Here is a 20,649-nt window from a genome sequence, read left to right as displayed (position 1 = left end):
GTGCCAGTTTTCAAAGGGAATGCTTCCAGTTTTTGCCCATTCAGTATGATATTGGCTGTGGGTTTGCCATAGATAGCTCTTATTATTTTGAGATACGTCCCATCAATACCTAATTTATTGAGAGTTTTTAGCATGAAGGGTTGTTGAATTTTGTCAAAGGCCTTTTCTGCATCTATTGAGATAATCATGTGGTTTTTGTCTTTGGTTCTGTTTATATGCTGGATTACATTTATTGATTTGCGTATGTTGAACGAGCCTTGCATCCCAGGGATGAAGCCCACTTGGTCACGGTGTATAAGCTTTTTGATGTGCTGCTGGATTCGGTTTGCCAGTATTTTATTGAGGATTTTTGCATCAATGTTCATCAAGGATATTGGTCTGAAATTCTCTTTTTTGGTTATGTCTCTGCCAGGCTTTGGTATCAGGACGATGCTGGCCTCATAAAATGTGTTAGGAAGGATTCCCTCTTTCTCTATCGATTGGAATAGTTTCAGAAGGAATGGTACCAGTTCCTCCTTGTACCTCTGGTAGAATTCAGCTGTGAATCCATCAGGTCCTGGACTCTTTTTGGTTGGTAAGCTATTGATTATTGCCACAATTTCAGAGCCTGTTAATTGGTCTATTCAGAGATTCAACTTCTTCCTGATTTAGTCTTGGGAGGGTGTATTTGTCGAGGAATTTATCCATTTCTTCTAGATTGTCTAGTTTATTTGTGTAGAGGTGTTTGTAGTATTCTCTGATGGTAGATTGTATTTCTGTGGGATCGGTGGTGATATCCCCTTTTTCATTTTTTATTGCATCTATTTGATTCTTCTCACTTTTCTTCTTTATTAGTCTTGCTAGCGGTCTATCAATTTTGTTGATCTTTTCAAAAAACTAGCTCCTGGATTCATTAATTTTTTGAAGAGTTTTTTTGTGTCTCTATTTCCTTCAGTTCTGCTCTGATTTTAGTTATTTCTAGCCTTCTGCTAGCTTTTGAATGTGTTTGCTCTTGCTTTTCTAGTTCTTTTAATTGTGATGTTAGGGTGTCAATTTTGGATCTTTCCTGCTTTCTCTTGTGGGCATTTAGTGCTATAAATTTCCCTCTACACACTGCTTTGAATGTGTCCCAGAGATTCTAGTATGTTGTGTCTTTGTTCTCATTGGTTTCAAAGAACATCTTTATTTCTGCCTTCATTTCGTTATGTACCCAGTAGTCATTCAGGAGCAGGTTGTTCAGTTTCCATGTAGTTGAGCAGTTTTGAGTGAGTTTCTTAATCCTGAGTTCTAGTTTGATTGCACTGTGGTTTGAGAGACAGGTTGTTATAATTTCTGTTCTTTTACATTTGCTGAGGAGAGCTTTACTTCCAACTATGTGGTCAATTTTGGAATAGGTGTGGTGTGGTGCTGAAAAGAATGTATATTCTGTTGATTTGGGGTGTAGAGTTCTGTAGATGTCTATTAGGTCCTCTTTGTGCAGAGCTGAGTTCAATTCCTGGATATCCTTGTTAACTTTCTGTCTCGTTGATCTGTCTAATGTTGATAGTGGGGTGTTAAAATCTCCCATTATTATTGTGTGGGAGTTAAACAAGCCAGACGTGGTGGCTTATGCCTGTAATCACAGCAGTTTGGGAGGCTGAGGTAGGCGGATCACGAGGTCAGGAGTTCAAGACCAGCCTGACCAACATGGTGAAACTCCATCTCTACTAAAAAATACGAAAATTACCCGGGCATGGTGGCACACGCCTGTAATCCCAGCTACTCAGGAGGCTGAGGCAGGAGAATTGCTTGAACCCAGGAGGCAGAGGTTGCAGTGAGCCAAGATCGTGCCACTGCACTCCAGCCTGGGTCACAGAGCGAGACTTCATCTCAAAAAAAAAAAAAAAAAAAGACTAAAACGACATGCATATGTATCTCAAATGTCATTAAAAATCACAAAATTGTGTCCATGTGTGGTGGCTCACGCCTGTAATCCCAGCACTTTGGGAGGCCAAGGCAGGCAGATCACAAAGTCAGGGAGGATTGAGACCATCCTGGCTAACACGGTGAAACCCTGTGTCTACTAAAAATGCCAAAACTTAGCAGGGCTTGGTGGCGGTTGCCTGTAATCCTAGCTACTCGGGAGGCTGAGGCAGGAGAATCACTTGAACCTGGGAGACGGAGGTTGCAGTGAGCCGAGATCATACCACTGCACTCCAGCCTGGGCAACAGGGTGAGCGTCTGTCTCAAAAAAAAAGTTATAAAAATATGTTGGAGACTTCTCATAATGAGATAGGTAGAACTGATCATTCTTTTCGATTAGTATTATTAGTTGAATATTATTAGGCTAGAAAATACAGTGTTGGTCATCAGATCTCCTATTTTTCATTTTTATTGAGATAACACTAAGAAAAGTTACATAAGTAAGTACTTTGTAATGAAGGATGGTTCTTTAAATTTTGTGTGTGGATGCCGTATTGTTCTATTGTCAACTTGGTCAAACTAGGTATTTCCCAGAATTCTCCTCCACATATACAGTTGGCCAAACAGAAACTTGTTTGGAAAGCAGAAATGAAACAGGGCCATTATACTTTTGGAAACTCTGCAGTCAGATGGAGTGATAAATAAAGGCAGAGGTAACTGGCTCATTCCAGCTTGTACTGACTCTTCTCTGCTTTAGTTCCAGGACTTCTTCCTGTATTACGAGCCTAATGACCAGCAAGGGCCCCAGACCCACAGAGGGAACAGCTTCTCAAACTTCTCTATGACTTTCCAACTCCTTGTCCTCAACTCAAGGAGTCAGTTGGCCTTCACTTGGGCTCTCTCTTCCTATGCTGCAAAAGGAAAACTCCCCAGGCAGTCAAGGGGGTAATCATAGATTCACTACCACAATTATGCTGTGAAACATTACATTACCATCATTGTGAAAAGTTCCCTGTGCCCCTTCGCAGCCAGTCCCTTTCCCCAACCCCTGGCCTTTGACAGCCATAATCTGCTTTCTATCACTATAGTTTTGCCTTTTCTAGAATTTCATATGAATGAGATCATATAGTATGTTGTATCTGGCTTCTTTCCATTAGTGTAATGGTTTTGAGATTCATCTATTTTGTTGTATCGGTAGTTTTTTGCTTATTATCCCATTGTATGAATATATTGACATTTGTTTATCCATTTGATGGACATTTGGATTATTTCCAGGTTGGGTTGCTATGAATATTTGCATGCAACTCTTTCAGGTAAATACCTAGAAAAGGAATTGCTAGGTTGTATGGTGTTTCACTTTTTTTTTTTTTTTTTGGGAGGGGGCTTGCTCTGTCTTGTCACCCAGACTGGAGTGCAGTGGTGCTGTTTTACCTTTTAAGAAATTGCTAACCTGCTTCCAAAGTAGTTTTACCATTTTGTATTCCCACCAGCAGTGTATGAGAGTTCTGATTATTCTGCATCCTTGCCAGTACTCCATATTGTCAGTTTTTAAATTTATTTATTTATTTAGAGACGGAGTTTCACTTTTGTTGCCGAGGCTGGAGTGCAATGGTGCGATCTCGGCTCACGGCAACGTCCGCCTCCTGGGTTCAAGTGATTCTCCTGCCTCAGCCTCCCAAGTAGCTGGGATTACAGATGCCTGCCAGCACACCCAGCTAATTTTTTGTATTTTTAGTAGAGATGAGGCTTCACCATGTTGGCCAGGCTGGTCTCGAACTCCTGACCTCAGGTAATCCACCCACCTTGGCCTCCCAAAGTACTGGGATTACAGGTATGAGCCACCACACCCAGCCTTATAGTAGTATTTCATTGTGATTTTTCTTTTGGTTGATTTTGTTTTGTTTGTTTTGTTTTGTTTTTTTGAGATGGAGTCTTGCTCTGTCACCCAGGCTGGAGTGCAATGGTACGATCTCAGCTCACTGCAACTTCCACCTCCCGGGTTCAAGCGATTCTCCTACCTCAGCCTCCCAAGTAGCTGGGATTGCAGGCATGTGCCACCACACCCAGCTAATTTTTATATTTTTGGTAGAGACAAGGTTTCGCCATGTTGGCCAGACTGGTCTTGAACTCCTAACCTCGGGTTTCCTAACCACCTGTTTCAGCCTCCCAAAGTGCTGGGATTACAGGCGTGAGCCACTGTGCCCGGCCTCATTGTGGTTTTAATTTGTACTTCTTTGTTGAGTAGTCTTGCTAAGCACTTTTTCATGTGCTTATTGACCATTTGTATCTCTTTTATGACTTGTTTTTTGAAATATTTTGCCCATTTTTAAATTTAAAAAATTATTTTTTATTATTTAAATTGTTTATATATTCTGGATACAAGCCCTTTGTTCAGATGTTTTGAAAATATTTTCTCCAGTTCCGGGCTTGCCTTTTCATTGTCTTACTTGTGTCTGAAGAATACAAATATTTCATTTTGATGATGTTCAGTGCATCAAAAAAAAAATTTTAATGGTTTTTGTCCTAAGAAATCTTTGCTTGTCCAAACATCACAGAGGTCTATGTTTTCCTTTAGAAATTTTATGGTTTTCATTTTTACACTTATATCAATGATACATATTGAGCTAATTTTTGTATATGATATCAGGTAAGGATGGGAGTTCATTTCTTCCCCATATAGATATCAAGTTGCTGTGACATAATTTGTTGAAAAGATTGTCTTTTTCTCCCCATTCTAAAGGCCTTTGCACTTTGTTGAAACCCAGTTCACCATATATGTGTGGGCCTACTTCTAGACTGTTTCATTGATCTATATGTCCTTATGCCAGTTGCACCCTATCTTGATTAGTATAGCTAATAAAGTAATTAGTGTAGCTATAAAGTAAGTACTGAAATCAATTAAATATAAGTCCTCCAACCTAGTTCTTTGTTTTGCAATATTTTTTGCCTGTTCTGAGTCCCTTGTGTTCCCATATGCATTTTAGAGTCACCTTGTCAATTTCTACCCCAAAAAAATGCCTGATGGGATTTTGATTGGGACTGCATTGAATCTTTAGATTAATCTGGGGAGAATTGATGTCTTAGCAATATGGAGTCTTCCCAATTCATGAACATAGCATATCTCTTATTTATTTATTCCTCCATTTAACTTTCTCAGCCATTTTTTTAGCTTTAGTGTACAGGTCTTGCATGATTTTGTTTAATTTATCCTTAAGTGTTTTTCTGATTTTTGGTCCCGTTGCAAGTGGTATTTAAAATTTTTCAATTTCCAATTCTTCAATGCTAGTATATAGAAATATAAAAGTTTTTTTTTTTTTTTTTTTGAGACGGAGTTTTGCCCAGGCTGGAGAGCAATGGTGCGCGATTTCGGCTCACCACAACCTCTGCCTCTTGGGTTCAAGTGATTTTCCTGTCTCAGACTCCCGAGTAGCTGGGATTACAGGCATGTGCCACCACACCCAGCTAGTTTCGTATTTTTTAGTAGAGACAGGGTTTCTCCATGTTGGTCAGGCTGGTCTCGAACTCCTGACCTCAGGTGATCTGCCTGCCTTGGCCTCCCAAAGTGCTGGGATTATAGGTGTGAGCCACTGCACCCAGCCAAAATATAATAGTTTTTATGTTGACTTTGTATTCCACAATCTTTCTTTCTTTGTTTCTTTCTTTTATTTATGTATTTATTTATTTATTTTGAGACAGGGTCTCACTCTGTCACCCAGACTGGAGTGCAATGGCATGATCTCAGCTCACGCAAACTCTGCCTCCCAGGCTCAAGCGATTCTCCTGCCTCAGCCTCCTGAGTAGCTGGGATTACAGGCGTGTGCCACCATGCCTGGCTAATTTTTGTATTTTTAGTAGAAACAGGGTTTCACCATATTGGCCAGGCTGGTCTCGAGCTCCTGACCTCAAATGATCCACCTGCCACAGTCTCTCAGTGTGCTGGGATTACAGGCATGAGCCATTGCGCCCGGCTGTCCCACAATCTTCCTATTAGTTCTAATAGCTTATTTTGATAAATTCCTTAGAGTTTTTTATATACACAATTATGTTTTCTGCAAATAAAGACAATTTTGCTTCTTCCTTTCCAGTCTGTATGTATGAGTCCATTTTCTGTTGCTTATAACAGAATACCTGAAGTTGGGTGATTTATAAAGAAAAAGAAGGTGATGGTGACACTAAAAGTTTAGACTTCACCACTATGCAGTATATTCATGTGACTCAACTGCACCTGTATCCCTTACATTTATACACATTTTTAAAGGGAAAAAAAGAAAAAAGATTTGTTTCTTATAGTTATGGAGGCTCAAAAATCTAAGGTTGAGAGGGCATATCTGGTGAGAGCCTTCTTGCTGATGGGGACTCTACCGAGTCCTGAGGTGGCCACAGGGTGTCCCATGGCGAGGGGGCTGAACATACTAATGTGCTATGCTCAGGTCTCTCTTCCTCTTATAAAGCCACTAGTTTCACTCTGATGATAACCCATTAATTAAGTAACCCTTTAATATATTGATCTATGAATTAATCTATTCATGGGGGTAGAACCCTCTTGATCCAATCACCCTCAAAGGCCCCACCTCTCAACACTGCCACATTGGGGATCAAGTTTCAACATGAGTTTTGGAAAGGACATTCAAGCCATAGTACTGTACTTGTTTCTTTTTCTTGCTTTATTTCACTGACTAGAACCTTCAATACAATCAATGTTGGATAGAAGTAGGGAGAGTAGACACCCTTCACTTGCTCCCAGTTTTAATGACAAAGCATTCAAACTTTTACCCTTTTCCAATCATGTTCCTCTAATGTAGAGCTACAACTCTGACCATCTCTCCTTCTAGGTAAAATGAGCAACCAGATGCACCACTCAAAGTTTTGCCCACTCGGAAGATTTCCTTTGACCAATGTTCTCAGGACCACCTTGAGTGGGGTTATAGCAATATGTGATGCAGAAACATCTGTAACAAGGAACCAGACTTGAATTTTTTTTTTTCCTGAGGCAGGGTCTCACTGTCGCCCAGGGTGAAGTGCAGTGGCACGATCACTACTCACTTCAGCCTCAACCTCCTGGGCCCCAATGGTCTTCCTGCTTCAGCCTCCCAAGTAGCTGGGATCACAGGTGCATGCCACCGCACCTGGCTATTATTATTATTATTATTATTATTTTGTATAGATGGGATCTTACCATGTTGCTCATGCTGTTCTCGAACTACTGGGCTCAAGCAGTCCTCCCGGCTGGGCCTCCCAAAGTGCTGAGATTATAGATGTAAGCCACCGTGCCCAGCCAGACTTGAATTTTTTTTTTTTTAATTTTTACCTCCTTGGTCAACTGGTGATAGGGGATTCCCCATGAGGCCATAGATGTGGGTTGAGAGAGAATAGGCAATGTAGCGGAAGTAGTTACTCAGAGAACTTGCTTCTGCATTTAGGACCTGCTCAGACCCAATCTCATTTATACCATTTCCATTTCATAATGACTCCATCATTAAGTAGATGGAGTGCAACCTTCTGGCTTGATGAGTCATATAATACCCAATTTAATTTATCGTTAATAAATAATGATATTTAGGCTTAGCTCAGGACACTTGATAATTTGGTGGCCCACAGCCAAGGGCTTTAGTGTCCACTAGGGCCAAGTGACATGCTCGAAGCTGTATCTCAAAAGAATAGTTACCTGCAGAAGATAGTATTGTGTTTCTTCTGATTTCATCTTGAGGCCTCTTTCTGGAGAGTGGCTGTAAATTCTAGCCCTGTCCTGACTCCAGGGCCCCAAGAGAGGTGGCCATGGATGTTTGCAGTGTGCCATTGACAGGATACTTCATTATCTGGCAGATGGCCTAATTCCTAAGTGTCAGACCCATGACCAGGTGTCTGTCTCACAGGAAACTTGTTGATACTGGCAGACACCTGTGTGGCTCTTGTCTGACTTGTGTCCAGTTTATTCCTACGAAGATAGCCATTCTGTAGGAGAACCCTCTATGGAATGAGAGTTGGGTTCAGGTGTGATGGTCAGGTGAGTTGCAGAGGAGGCAACACAGCAAAACACATGAAGTAACAGAAGTAGTGTATTGCTTACAGATCTCTTACAGAGAAGAGGGCAGCATGCCTCTCAGGGCCAGTGGGGAGAGGAGAGCCAGCCTGGACATGGATGGGTGCTTAGCTGGGGAGTGGGGAGAGGAGAGCCGGCCAGGACACACGTGCTTAGCTGGGGAGCAGGGAGTGAGAGAGAAAGCAAGGAGCCTGAGGGCTAATGTCTGTATTGGGTCCAGGCCATTACCCAAGCAGGTTTCCTGAGAGGAGTTTTTGTTTTTTTGTTTGTTTTTTTTGGGGGGTGGGGGGTGGTTTTTTGGTTTTTTGGTTTTTTTTTTTTTTTGAGACAGAGTCTCACCCTGTCGCCTAGGCTGGAAGGCAGTGGTGCCATCTTGGCTCACTGCAACCTCCGCCTTGAGGGTTCAAGTAATTCTCATGCCTCAGCCTCCCAAGTAGCTGGGATTGCAGGTGCCCGCCACCACACCTGGATAATTTTTGTATTTTTAGTAGAGACAGGGTTTTGCCATGTTCCCCAGGCTGGTCTCAAACTCCTGACCTCAGATGATCCTCCTGCCTTGGCCTCCCAAAATGCTGGGATTACAGGCATAAGCTGCCATGCCCAGTGGGTTTTTGGTTTTTTGAAACAGAGTCTCATTCTGTTGCCCAGGCTGGAGTGCACTGGCGCTATCACAGCTCACTGCACCCTCTACCTCTCAGGCTCAAGCAATCCTCCCACCTCAGCCTCCTAAATATCTGGATCACAGGAGTGTGCCACCATGCCTAGCTAATTTTTAAATTACTTTTGGTAGAGACAAGGTCTCGCTATGTTGCCCAGGCTGTCTCGAACTCCTTGTCTCAAGCAGTCCTCCCACCTTGGCCACTCACAGTATTGGGATTACAGGCATGAGCCACTGCGTCTGATAGGAGTTCTAATTGGTAAGTTTAGAGCAAGCAGGCACAAGTACCATGGGGTCATGCTGTGACTCAGAGGTGGTCACTGCAGCATGTCTGGGCAGTCCATCTGGGGCGAGGGGGTTGGTGGAGCAAGTCACGTAGGTAGTATCTAGGTGTCCACAGGGAAATGGTCATCAGGAGGTGGTTGTATAAGGCAGGTATCTAGACTGATCACACTGAGGAACTAGGAGGAGGTGGAGAACTGGAAAATGTGTCAAGGGTGACTGAGTCCTGCTAGAAAGACTAACCTATATTTAAAACGGATGCTGAGGCAACATATAATTACAAAAATTTCACCACGTGCAATGGCTCATGCCTGTAATCCCCACACTTTGGGAGGCCAAAGCTGGAGGATCACTTAAGTCCAGAAGTGTGAAACTAGTCTGGGTGACATAGCAAGACATTGTCTCTACAAAAAAAATTTTTTTTTAAGTTAGCCAGGCATGGAGGCACACGCCTGTAGTCCCAGCTATGTGGGAGGCTGAGGTGGGAGAAAGGCTTGAGCCCAGGAGATTGAGGGTGCAGAGAGCCATGCTTGCACCACTGCAGTCCAGCCTGGTGAGATAGAGTGAGACCCTATCTCATAAAAAGAAAAGAAAATATCCTGAGTCACAAATGCCCTGAATACACCTAACCTACAGGATATCATAGTTTAGCCTAGCCTACCTTAAACATGCCCAGAACACTTACATTGGCCTACAGTTGGGCAAAGTGATCTGTCCAGACAGCCCACCATAGAGTATTGGTCATCCAGCCTAGTGATTCTGTGGCTGGCAGAGCTGCACTCAGCTGCCCAGCATCACGAGAGAGCGTCGCACCACATATCACTCACCTAGGGAAAGATCAAAATCCATCATTCGAAATACAGCTTCTACTGAATGCACATCGCTTTCACATCATTGGTGAAGTAAAAAAATTTAAGTTGAACATAAATCAGGGATTGTCATGACAGTGTCATCTTTTGTTCTGGGCCCCACTCAAAACTGATAGCCTTTTAGGTTATTCAGAAAATGGGTCAGAGAAGAACATTCAAATGAGGTATACATTGCCTCCAAAATCCAAACCCACTGGGCATTGTGCCTCTTTCTTAGTGGTAGTAGGGCCCAGCTTAACATGCCCCAGACCGTTAGGCCCCCCAGAAGTTTCACTGAATGTTTGTGGGATTTATTTCCCACCCTCTGGCACACATATGTCTCGTCAAGGTGGCTAGAATAGTTACTACTTCTAATCAGCATATTATCAACACATTAGACGAATGTGATGTCCTGTGGAGTAGAGAAGAGGACAAGGTTTCCGCAAACTAGATGATGACAGATGACTGCGAATTGATACAGTCCTGAGTTTGGATAACGAATAGGTATAGCTAGCCCTGTCAGCTCAAAGCAAACTGCTTTTGATGGTCTTTACTAAAAATTACTGAGGAAAAAAGCATTCATCAGATCAATAGCTGCATACTTTGCTCCAAGGCATGCATTGATTTGCTTCATGAATGAAGGCACACTTAGAATAGCAGCTGCAATTGGAGTCACAACCTAATTGAGTTTATAATAATCCATGCCATTCTCTTGGATCCATCTTGGATCTGCACAGGCTAGAGAGCTAAGCTGAATGGAAATCATCAGCTCTGTGTCTTTCAAATCATTTATTAGTGGTGGCACTAATTTCTGCAATCTCTCCAGGAATGCAGTGCTGCTTTTGGCTCACTGCTTTTATAGGTAGAAGCTAATATTTATATGGTTTGTCTTTTTTTTTTTTTTTTTTTGAGTGGAGTTTCGCTCTTTTTGCCCAGGCTGGAGTGCAATGGCACTATCTCGGCTCACTGCAACCTCCGCCTCCCGGGTTCAAGCGATTCTCCTGCCTCAGCCTCCCAAGTAGCTAGGATTTCAGGCATGTACCACCATGCCCAGCTAATTTTGTATTTTTTAGTAGAGATAGGGTTTCTCCCTGTTGGTCAGGCTGGTCTCGAACTCCTGACCTCAGGTGATCCACCTGCCTCGGCCTTCCAAAGTGCTGGGATTACAGGCGTGAGCCACCTCGCCCGGTGTCCATTTTTTTTTCAATTCAGCATAATTTGTATTGTCTCTGAAACTTATCTTCCTCATCTGTGAAATACAGATAATGATGCCAGCCTTAACTTGTGTTCAGAGGTTGTTGTAAGACTCAAATGAGATTGTGTAAGTTAAAATACATTACAAACTATAGAACCCTCTATGGGGTATAAGGAATAAATGCTAGAATTATTATTACCTCCTTCCATCCCCTCTTATATAGAAAATTTAGATTATAGTCTCCTTGTTACTATTTCAATCTATGTTTTTTGTTGTTGTTTTTGTTGCAAGTACTTGGAATCCACTCAGAGTAGTTTAAGCATAAATATGGAATCGAATTTGAAAGATCCAGGAGTGTCTCAAGAAGCTCAGAATTCACGGGCAGGAAAGGCACTTGTGCATCATGAGGTGGTAGAAAAAGGAACTGAAAAGGCATTGGGAGCTGTGGCCATGAGAGTGCGCTGCTCACATCTCTGAATGCAGGGAGCGTAACATGGCCCCCTGCTGCTGGGCAATGAAATTCTGTCACTGCATTTGCACTGAGACCACCCTTCCTGTGAGCTGCTCCCACCCGGTGACTGAGTGCAGGCCTGCCATACTAAGGCAGGCCCATTTCTGGGATATGGGGGACTCCTCTGACAGGTGGCTTTGGCAGAAGCACACCTCATCAGCTCTTCCAGAGCTTTCTTAGAAGTACACTACATTCTAAGCTGGGCATGGTTATGCACGTGTAGTCCCAGCTACTCAAGAGGCTGAGGTCGGAGAGTTGCTTGAGCTCAGGAGTTTGAGGCCAGCCTGGACAACAAAGGGAGACCGTCTCTGAAAAAGAAAGAGCTACACTGCATTCTAACACCTCCTCAACCCAGCCCTCCTCCCTTCCCGTCTCCTCGCAGGGGCTACAGCTGCATTGCAGCTCTCCCAGGCTCTTCCAGCTCCTTCCTATTCCCTTCACAAGTGTTTTCCCAGCACATCTCTTGCACATTTAGTCCTATCTGGGCATCTTCTCAGAGGACTCAAACCTTAGGACAGGAACCTAAGTAATTCCTCTTTTGCAACTCCAAGTCTATGTGGACTCTTATTTTCTTTCTACTTTTCTACTTCCTTTCTGCTTTACTCTTTCACCCAACCCCTGCCTAATCTTCTCAGCTTTTCCATTTATATAAAGAAAAATGTCTGACCCAGTTTCTAAATTTACAAATCTTTCCAGTTTGAGCACTAATTGACACTGATGTCTTTGAATCCTCACTTCAAGCTCCCAAAAGAATCAAGTGCCTTCACTTGGATTAGGAGCTCATTCCTGGTCCAGTTGTGGTAATTATGGCCAAGGAGACAGGTCTCATGATACAGATAGTATTACTGAGATTCACATCTCAGCTGATGACCTGCTTTGTTTAATGAGAAAATGGAAGCAAATCAGGCTAGGTGCAGTGGCTCATGCCTGTAATCCCAGCACTTTGGGAAGCCAATTCACTTTGGGAATTCCAGGATCACTTGAGCCCAGGAATTTGAGACCAGTCTAGGCAACATGACAAAACCCTGTCTCTACCAAAAATAATTTAAAAATTAGCCAGGCAGGGTGGAGCACTCCTATGATCCCAGCTATTTGGGAGGCTGAGGTGGGAGGATCACTTGAGCCCAGGAGATTGAGGCAGTAGGAGTTAGTGAGCCATGATCTCGCCACTGCACTGGGCAACAGATTGAGACCCTGTCTCGGAAAAAAATAAATAAATAAATAAACAATTAGACCAGAACTGCCTCATTTTCCCACCACCAAATGTACCAGCCTATACCTGGACACACACTGCCTTTGTTCCTTTTAAGATGAAAGCCCACCAAATGAGTGTGCTCCTTGGGGTGATCTGTTATTCCACAGTAGACAACTAATACAACCAGCCAACATAAGAAAGAAAAGGCAGACTGGGTACAGTGGCTCACACCTGTAATCCCAGCACTTTGGGAGGCCAAGGCAGATGGATCACTTGAGGCCAGGAGTTCAAGACCGGCCTGGCCAACATGGTGAAACCCCATCTCTACTAAAAATACAAAAAAATTAGCCGGGCATGGTGGCACACACCTATGGTTCCAGCTACTTGGGAGGCTGAGGCATGAGAGTCATTGAACCCGGGAGGCAAAGGTTGCAGTACGCCAAGATCGCATCACTGCACTCTAGCCTGGGCAACAGAGCGAGACTCTGTCTCTAAATGAATAAAAATACTGCATCCCAGGGGAATGGCAGAGATTAATGCCACCTTAAAGAACAAAGGATGCAGGGGTAGTGCCCCCCCCCTCAAATCTCCATTTAATTCACCCAACTGGACCCTATGAGATCCAGGTATGTCCTGTAGTGTGAAAGTAGACTACAACAAAAGAACCAAATATCCCAATTGCAGCCACTGTGCCAGATGCATCCATGATAGAGTGGATTTACATAGTCTACACAGTGTAAGGGAACTGACCACTGATCTGGCAAATGCACGATTTCCCATCCCCACCAAAAGGGAGATCAGAAACAGTAGATTCACTTGGAATTGATAAAAGTATATATTTATGGTTTTCCTACAGGGCTGTGTTAACTCTGTCAAAATACAGTCTAAAAACATGAGAACTGTCTGAATATTTCTTAGAACTTCATATTAGTTCCTATGTTGATGATATCATATGCATCTTGCTAATGAGGCCAGATGAGCAATAAGTGTCAAGTACTTTGGGTGAGACACATACACTCTAGAAAGTGGAAGAAACGTCCTGTGATATACAAGAGCTTGCCTCATCAGTGAACTTTTTAGGAGTCCAGTGGTCTACGCGTGCTGAAACATTCTAAAGCAAGGAACAAATTACTGCAACTCATACCTACCACAAGGAAGAGGGAAGCACAACTTCTAGTAAATCCATTCATATTTTAGAGGCAGCATATTCCACAACTGGGAATATTGCTTAACCTAATACCGGGTAACACAAGAGGCTGCCATCTTTGACTGGGGGGCCCAGAATAGGAGAGGGCTCTGCAGCAGGTCCAGTTGCTTCAAGTGGCAGACCCTGCAGTCTTGATGTTTTAATTGATCCTCATCATTTCTCTTCCTCTACTGTCCGTTTTAGATTCCCCTTAACCTCAGGAAGCACCTCTGCTAAGGATCTGCTCATTCCATTATATTACAGTTATCCAAGGTGGAGTTTCTAGCAAGCCCCAGCAGGACAATCATAATATAGGTCTTCAGGGTTCTGGAGCAAGACCATACTATCTGCAGCAGAGAATTAGACACCTTTTGAAGAATAGCTCCTGGAGGGCTACTAAACCCTGGCAAAGATGGAACATTTCACCAAGGAGCACCAAGTGACCATGTGTCTAGAACCGTTCGTTATTAGTTAGGTTCTGCCTATCAAACTCACCAAGACATAAAGTTGAATGGGCCTAGCCATAATCCATAGTAAGATAGAAATGGTATGCCCAGAACTGGGCATGAACAGAGCTACACAGTCAGGTGGCCTAGACACACATGTCACCTGCCAGTGTAGCACCAGTGCTTCTCCCTCAGCTCATGCCTGTGGTTGCACAGGGGGCAAAGTCCCTTTATGATCAGCTGACAAAAGAGGAAAGCCTTTGCTTTTTCTTGATTCACAGATGGGTCAGACTGGTATGTGGGTGCAAGCCAAAAATGAACTGTGACTACAATACAGCCCACCACAGGCTGATCTTAACAGACAGTGGCAAGGGAAATCCCCCCAGTGGATCAGTCCTCTCAGTGGTGCATCTGTTCATCCACTTCATATGGAAAGACATGTAGCCCAAGGGTACACTTTATATTCATTCATGGCTACTAGCAACTGCCTTGACGGGTTGATCAGGGGTCTGGAAGGAGAAAGATTAGAAGATCAAGGACAAGGATGTCTGGGACAGAGGCATGTGGATGGACTATTTGAGTAGTTAGGAAGTGTGAAGAGGACCACCAGAGAGCATCTAACATGAAAGAAACACCAAACAACCAGCTAGACAGAATGATTTAGCCAATTTCATGTCAGCCAGATGCCATCAGCCACCCCAGAACTGACACAATGGGCATGTGAAGGAACAACTGTGGTGGCAGGGATGGGGACAAACACATGGACCAAATAGCATGGGCTGTCACTCACAAGGGCTGATGTAGCTACCGCCACTGCTGAATGTTCAGCCTCCCAGCAATGCATCAGTGCTGATCCTCGGAAATGGCAGTAGCTCTCAAAGTAAATAAATAGCCACTTGATAATAAGTTGACTACAGTGGGTCCCTTCCATCCTAGAAATGGCAGAAATTTATTTTGACTAGAATGGACACATGGTTTACCTTTTCTGCCTGCAGGGCCTCAGCCAACGCCACTATCTGAGGGCTTCCTGAGTGTTTTACCCACTGACATAGGATCCCACGTAACATCACATCAGACCCAAGGGCCCATTCATTGCACAGCAAAGGAGGCATGACAATGGCACGTGACCATGGGATCACTGGTCCTGTCACATTCTGCACAACCCAGAAGAGACTGGCTTGAATGAAGAGAAGAAATGGGTTGTTGAAGGCATAGCTGAGATGCCAGCTCAGAGACGATGATACCAAGTAAGGAGGGGGCACCACCTTCCAAGGCACAGTGTACACTCTAATCAACAACCAATAAGGTGCTATGTCCCACTGGGAGGAATATATAGGTCCAGGAACCAAGGGGTAGAGATAGGAGCGGCTTCACTTTACATTAATCCCATTAGGGTATTTCTGTTACCACAACTCTAAGCTTTGAGGGTTTTAGGTTCTGGTTCCCAATAAGGAAATGTTTCCATCAAGGGATACAGCAAAAGTACACCAAGGAACCAGTAGGCAAGAAGCAGGAGCCACCATCCTGGCAGAAGTAGTGGACCCTGCCCACCAGGAAGAGATGGGGCTGCAGTTGCACAGTGGGAGCCAGAAGGAATATGTCTTTGTACACTTTTGCCCCTTGTTGATGGTAAATGCACAGGTGCAGCAGCCATGGCCTGAAAAGGGTATGGTGGCCAGGGGCTCAGCTGAGGTGCTTCCTGCAGGGAAGAGAATCTAAAATGGATAGAAGCCGAGGCGGGCACAGTGGCTCATGCCTATAATCTCAGCACTTTGGGAGGCCAAGGCAGGAGGATCACCTGAGGTTGGAGTTTGAGACCAGCCTGGCTAACATAGTGAAACCCTGTCTCTACTAAAAAAAAAATTACAAAAATTAGCCAGGCGTGGTGGCATGTGGCTGTAATCCCAGCTACTCAGAAGGCTGAGGCAGGAGAACTGCTTGAACCTGGGAGGTGGAGGTTGCAGTGAGCCGAGATGGTGCCATTGCATTCCAGCCTGGGCAACAGAGTGAGACTCGGTCTCAAAAATTAAAATAAAATAATAAAATAAAATAAATAAAATAAAATAAAATAATAAAATAAAATAAAATAATAAAATAAAATGGATAGAAGTCCAGGTGCAGTGCTTCACACCTGTAATCCTAGCACTTTGGGAGCCTGAGGCAGGAGGATCACTCAAGCTCAGAAATTCAGCATCGGCCTGGGCAACATAGTGAGACCTCATCTCTTAAAAAAAATTAATTAGTTGGGTGTAGTGGCACATACCTGTAGTTTCAGCTACTCAGGTGGCTGAAGCAGGAGGATCACTGGAGCTTGGGAAGTGGAGGCTGCAGTGAGTTGTGATCACACCACTGCACTCCAGCCTGGGCAACAGAACAAGTCTCTAAATAAATAAATAAAGATAAAATGGATAGAAGAGGGAGATGGGGAGTATCGGTGAGGCCTCAAGAACAGCTGCAGTGGTGGGGGCTGTGGTCATCTGATGAACCATTAGTTTGTTCCAGAGAAAGATGAGCTGCTCCGAGAACTTACCCAGAGGAGTGGATCTGAGTGGCACGAGAGGCTGTGGAGCCCCGATACACAATCCAGATCCCCCTCAAGACAGAGGCTCTGCCCCAGCTGCTGGGAGGATTGCTGGCTCACAGCCCTCCTCAGCAATTGCCCCCAAGTGAAGACAGCTTCCCCACCCAATGTCCCACCACCCCTCTGGGGACAGTATGCACCCAGTGACTGGCTGAAGCTGGGGTACAAAGGTCTGGCCCCTCAGCTCAGTGTGGGCTGGGGGCATCTGAAGCTGGGACAGCCATGAGACCTTTCTAAAGCTTCAACACCCTCCATGGGTTCAGCTGAGGGGTGTGTCGAGACTGCCTTGCAGCCCAGCTTCTCGCTCTGAGCAAATCTGCTTCCTTACCTTCTCCTGTAGGTGCTGAACCTGAGAGCAGCCCCAGTACACTCCTTGCATGCGAATCTCCATCTCAAAGTCAGCCTCCAGGGAGCCCACCCTGAAACAGATTCTGTCATGCAACTCGACAGAGTATCCCGGTGTGGATAACCAGTGTTGGGAGTTAGAGCATGGACTCTCTCCACCTGCATGTTGCTGGAGCTCTGCACACCCCCTCTGCAGCCATCCCTCGCTGCTGTCCCTTAGCTGACGTCCTTGCCCTCTGTGTATCCTTCCTCATGGCCTGCAGGTTTCAGATCCCAAGCTACAGATCATGTCTTCTAGTTTGGGCTCTGGCAGAGAGTTCAGAAGCACCTGTTTATTATCTTAGCAGCAGCATGTGTGGAAATCATTTCTCATTACAGCGGAGGTCAGGCATTGTGCAGAGGGTTAAGTGGGCCTGCTTGAATTTGGTTGTCGTTAGCTCTCATGTCTATGCCTTGGTCCCTTTTCCCGCAGGACTTGGAGAGCAAGCCGTTTCAGTCTGATGCCACCCCTGGGCTTCGACTATCATGCCAAAAGGCAGCAAATAAGTGCCTTTTCTTCCCTTCAGGATACATGGACAATCCAAAGCTCTATTCATCTATTATTCAGAATGAAAAATGTTTACAATATTCGTCCTCTTACTCCTCAGTATGTGAGACTGTTCCTCATAGCAGGTTATTTCTTCCGAATTCAAAAACTCCTCATGGAAGCATCTGTTTTTGTCATCAAGGAGGGGGCTGTATGTGGAATTGCAAGGCCAAAGACACCTCGGGTCAACTCTTCTCAGGACGAGATCCAAGTCGCCAGTGAGAACACACATTCAGGCAGCCTCCACCAGTGCCCTGCCTCAGGAGCGAGGCTCCCTGCTTCATGTGGGCAAGAGTTGCCCCTGTTTTCCCAGCAGGCAGTCGGGGGTCTGGACCCTAGGAAGCAAAGTGAAGCACACACTCCTGCTTCCTCCCTTCCCTGCAGTTGATGAGTTTCTGGCTCAGTTTAGGTTAATATCATCTCTTCAGCCTGGCCCAGTTTACCACTATGGGAAGGAGCCCAGCAGCAGGGGCTGCCAGACCTGGAAATAGATCTGCTCATTGCAGTGTGGCAGGTGCAGAGGAACAGAGCCAGCTATAGCTGGAAGAGAATCTTAGGGCACAGAGTTGCACAAACATGTATGAGCAAGTCGAGACCCAAGTACCAAGCTGTAGAGTTACTGCACCGTAGCAACCCAGGCCAGGAGGCAAGGCAAGAGGGCAGTTATTACAGAGAGCCATGGGGCAAGAGTGGAGCCACCTTGACAGTGGGGGTGACCAGAAGCCACATCTAGGAGTGTTGGCCCAGAGTCTCTGCATTTCCTCCTGCTCAGGACCTTAAGAGAGGCCCATCTTAAATGCCACTGTCTCCACGAGCTTTTGGAAACCTTACTGGTTTCCTCCCACGTTCAGGGAGCTCCACTAGGGCAACATTCCTGCCTTCTCTCCACCCCTCTATTACTTTGCCCCAGGGAAAATAAAAGATGACTGCTTGGATAGGTAGGTGGGAAGGGGAAACTGGTCCTGTGTAGGCCAGTGGGCCCCTCCATCGCCTTGGGGGTGAGCCGCATGCAGGGTACAAAATCCCACTGCTCTCGCTGAGGGGGCTGCACTCCTGCAGGACTAAAGGAGGCTTTCTGTGGTTGAGGGCTGCCATGGCTAGGCTGGTGAGCCTGCCTCTTAGTGGGATTTGCATTAGCAGCTCACTTAGTTCACAGGTCTAAAGCTATGTCCTCCAGCCCAGCCCTCTAGCAGTAATAAAGACGATATTTGGGTTCCTGTTGCCACTCCTTTGTTTTATTTCTCAGGGCCCTCAAAGACACCCCAGAATAGATTTCCTGTCCCCTTCAATCTTGCCCTTCTTTGAGTCCCCATTGCATTTTGTGGTATATTTCTAGCATGACCTTTCATTCTTTCAGTAATTACCTCCTTATTTCCTTCCCCCCCTGCATTTAAAAAAATTTTTTATAGATGAGGTCTCACTCTGTCAACCAGGCTGGAGTGCAGTGGTGCAATCATAGCTCGCTGCAGCCTTAAACTCCTGGGCTCAAGCAATCTTCCTGCCTCTGCCTTCCAAGTAGCTGGGACCACAGGTGCACATGACCATGCCCAGCTAACTTTTTTTTTTCTTTTTTGTAGAGACGGAAGTCTTACTTTGTTGCCCAGGCTGGTTTCAAACTCCTGGCTTCAAGCAGTCTTTCCACTTTGGCCTTCCAAAGTGCTGGGATTACAAGCGTGAGCCACCATGCCCAGCCTCCTTCCCTTACTAGCTGAGAACTAAGAGAAGACACTCTGGAGACAGAGGAGGAAACAATGACGATGCCACATGATGAATACATAATGGAGGGTGAAGACAAGGCTCCGTCAGGGGCACCAACGAGGGAAACCCAGTTCTGTGGGGAAGGTATGGGGTGGCTTCACAAGCCCGGTGTCTGCTCCCTTTGTGGGAGACGTGTTGTTTCAGCATCCATTCCCCCTTCTTTTAGGGAAAGTGCTTGAATTTCCTTTTCATGGAACCACCCACCTCCCTCTCATCCATGCATTCTATTCCCAGCATCAGGGGTAGACAAGTGACTTCAGGCTTGGCCAATTAAGGTTCTGACTCTTGGTCAAATCGGAGTGAATCCTGAGTCATTTGTAAACTCCAAGGAAAGGGCTTGCTTTGTTTTCTGTTGAATGCAGTGCTCTGAGATAGCCGGAAATGAAGTTGCTTTCTTGCCACACTGAAGGCTAGAGAAGGGCCTGGCCAGGAAATGATGCCAGTGATCAGGGGTGGAGCTGGAAGAGGGGGAGCGAGGAGGCCCAGACATCTTGGGAACCCCGAATTCACCTCAGGATTTAACTTCTCCTCTGCTCAGCCAATAAATTCCTTTCTTCCATGACTAATTTGAGTTGAGTTTTTAGTTTTTGCAACTAAAACAGCACTGACTAATACCCCCTTAGGTAAGATTAGAGCAAGAATTTCCAATATCTGTTTTCTTCATCCTGAAATTTGGTGAGGATATCTAAGGTTCTTTTGTCTTTTAAAAGAATTCTGTTGCAATGGAAAGTATCAACCCATATTTTTCCATTTCTCCAAAATGTTTTAGTGTATATCTACGGGGCACAAACTTATCTCTGCAGGCCCTCTGCCACAGTTGCTCTGTGCCACTTGATAAGGGGCTGGTATCTAGTATAAAGAACTCTTAAAACTCAGCCGGGCACGGTGGCTCATGCCTATGATCCCAGCTCTTTGGGAGGCCAAGGCAGGCAGATCACCTGAGGTCAGGAGTTTGAGACCAGCCTGGCCAACACGGCGAAACTCTATCTCCCTAAAAATACAAAAATTATCCAGGCGTCGTGGCTCACTCAAGACTGAGGCAGAAGAACCACTTGAACCCAGGAGTTGGAGGTTTCAGTGAGCCCAGATGGCACCATGGCACTCCATCCTGTGTGACAGAGTGGCACAGGATGGCAA

General features: G+C 45.0%; 2 long non-coding RNA genes across 3 annotated transcripts in view; both read left to right on the top strand.

Annotated features, from left to right (window-relative positions):
• The window catches only part of LOC116484228 (uncharacterized), a 41,343-nt gene extending 23,526 nt beyond the window's left edge, over positions 1–17,817 (top strand). For both annotated transcript variants that reach the window (XR_009209978.1, XR_009209977.1), the window contains 2 exons: positions 15,238–15,489; positions 17,641–17,817. This is a non-coding gene — a long non-coding RNA (uncharacterized LOC116484228). The remainder of the gene's footprint in view (positions 1–15,237; positions 15,490–17,640) is intronic.
• Positions 17,818–19,346: 1,529 nt separating this feature from the next.
• LOC131381316 (uncharacterized) lies at positions 19,347–20,078 on the top strand. Its single transcript, XR_009209976.1, has 2 exons — positions 19,347–19,596; positions 19,875–20,078. It is a non-coding gene; the product is annotated as an uncharacterized LOC131381316 (long non-coding RNA).
• The last annotated feature ends 571 nt before the right edge of the window (positions 20,079–20,649 follow it).

This window comes from Hylobates moloch, unplaced genomic scaffold (genome assembly GCF_009828535.3).
Source record: "Hylobates moloch isolate HMO894 unplaced genomic scaffold, HMol_V3 SCAFFOLD_15, whole genome shotgun sequence".
Lineage (NCBI taxonomy): Eukaryota > Metazoa > Chordata > Mammalia > Primates > Hylobatidae > Hylobates > Hylobates moloch.
Note: the sequence above shows the minus strand (reverse complement) of the source record. Positions and strands in the feature narration are given on the sequence as shown.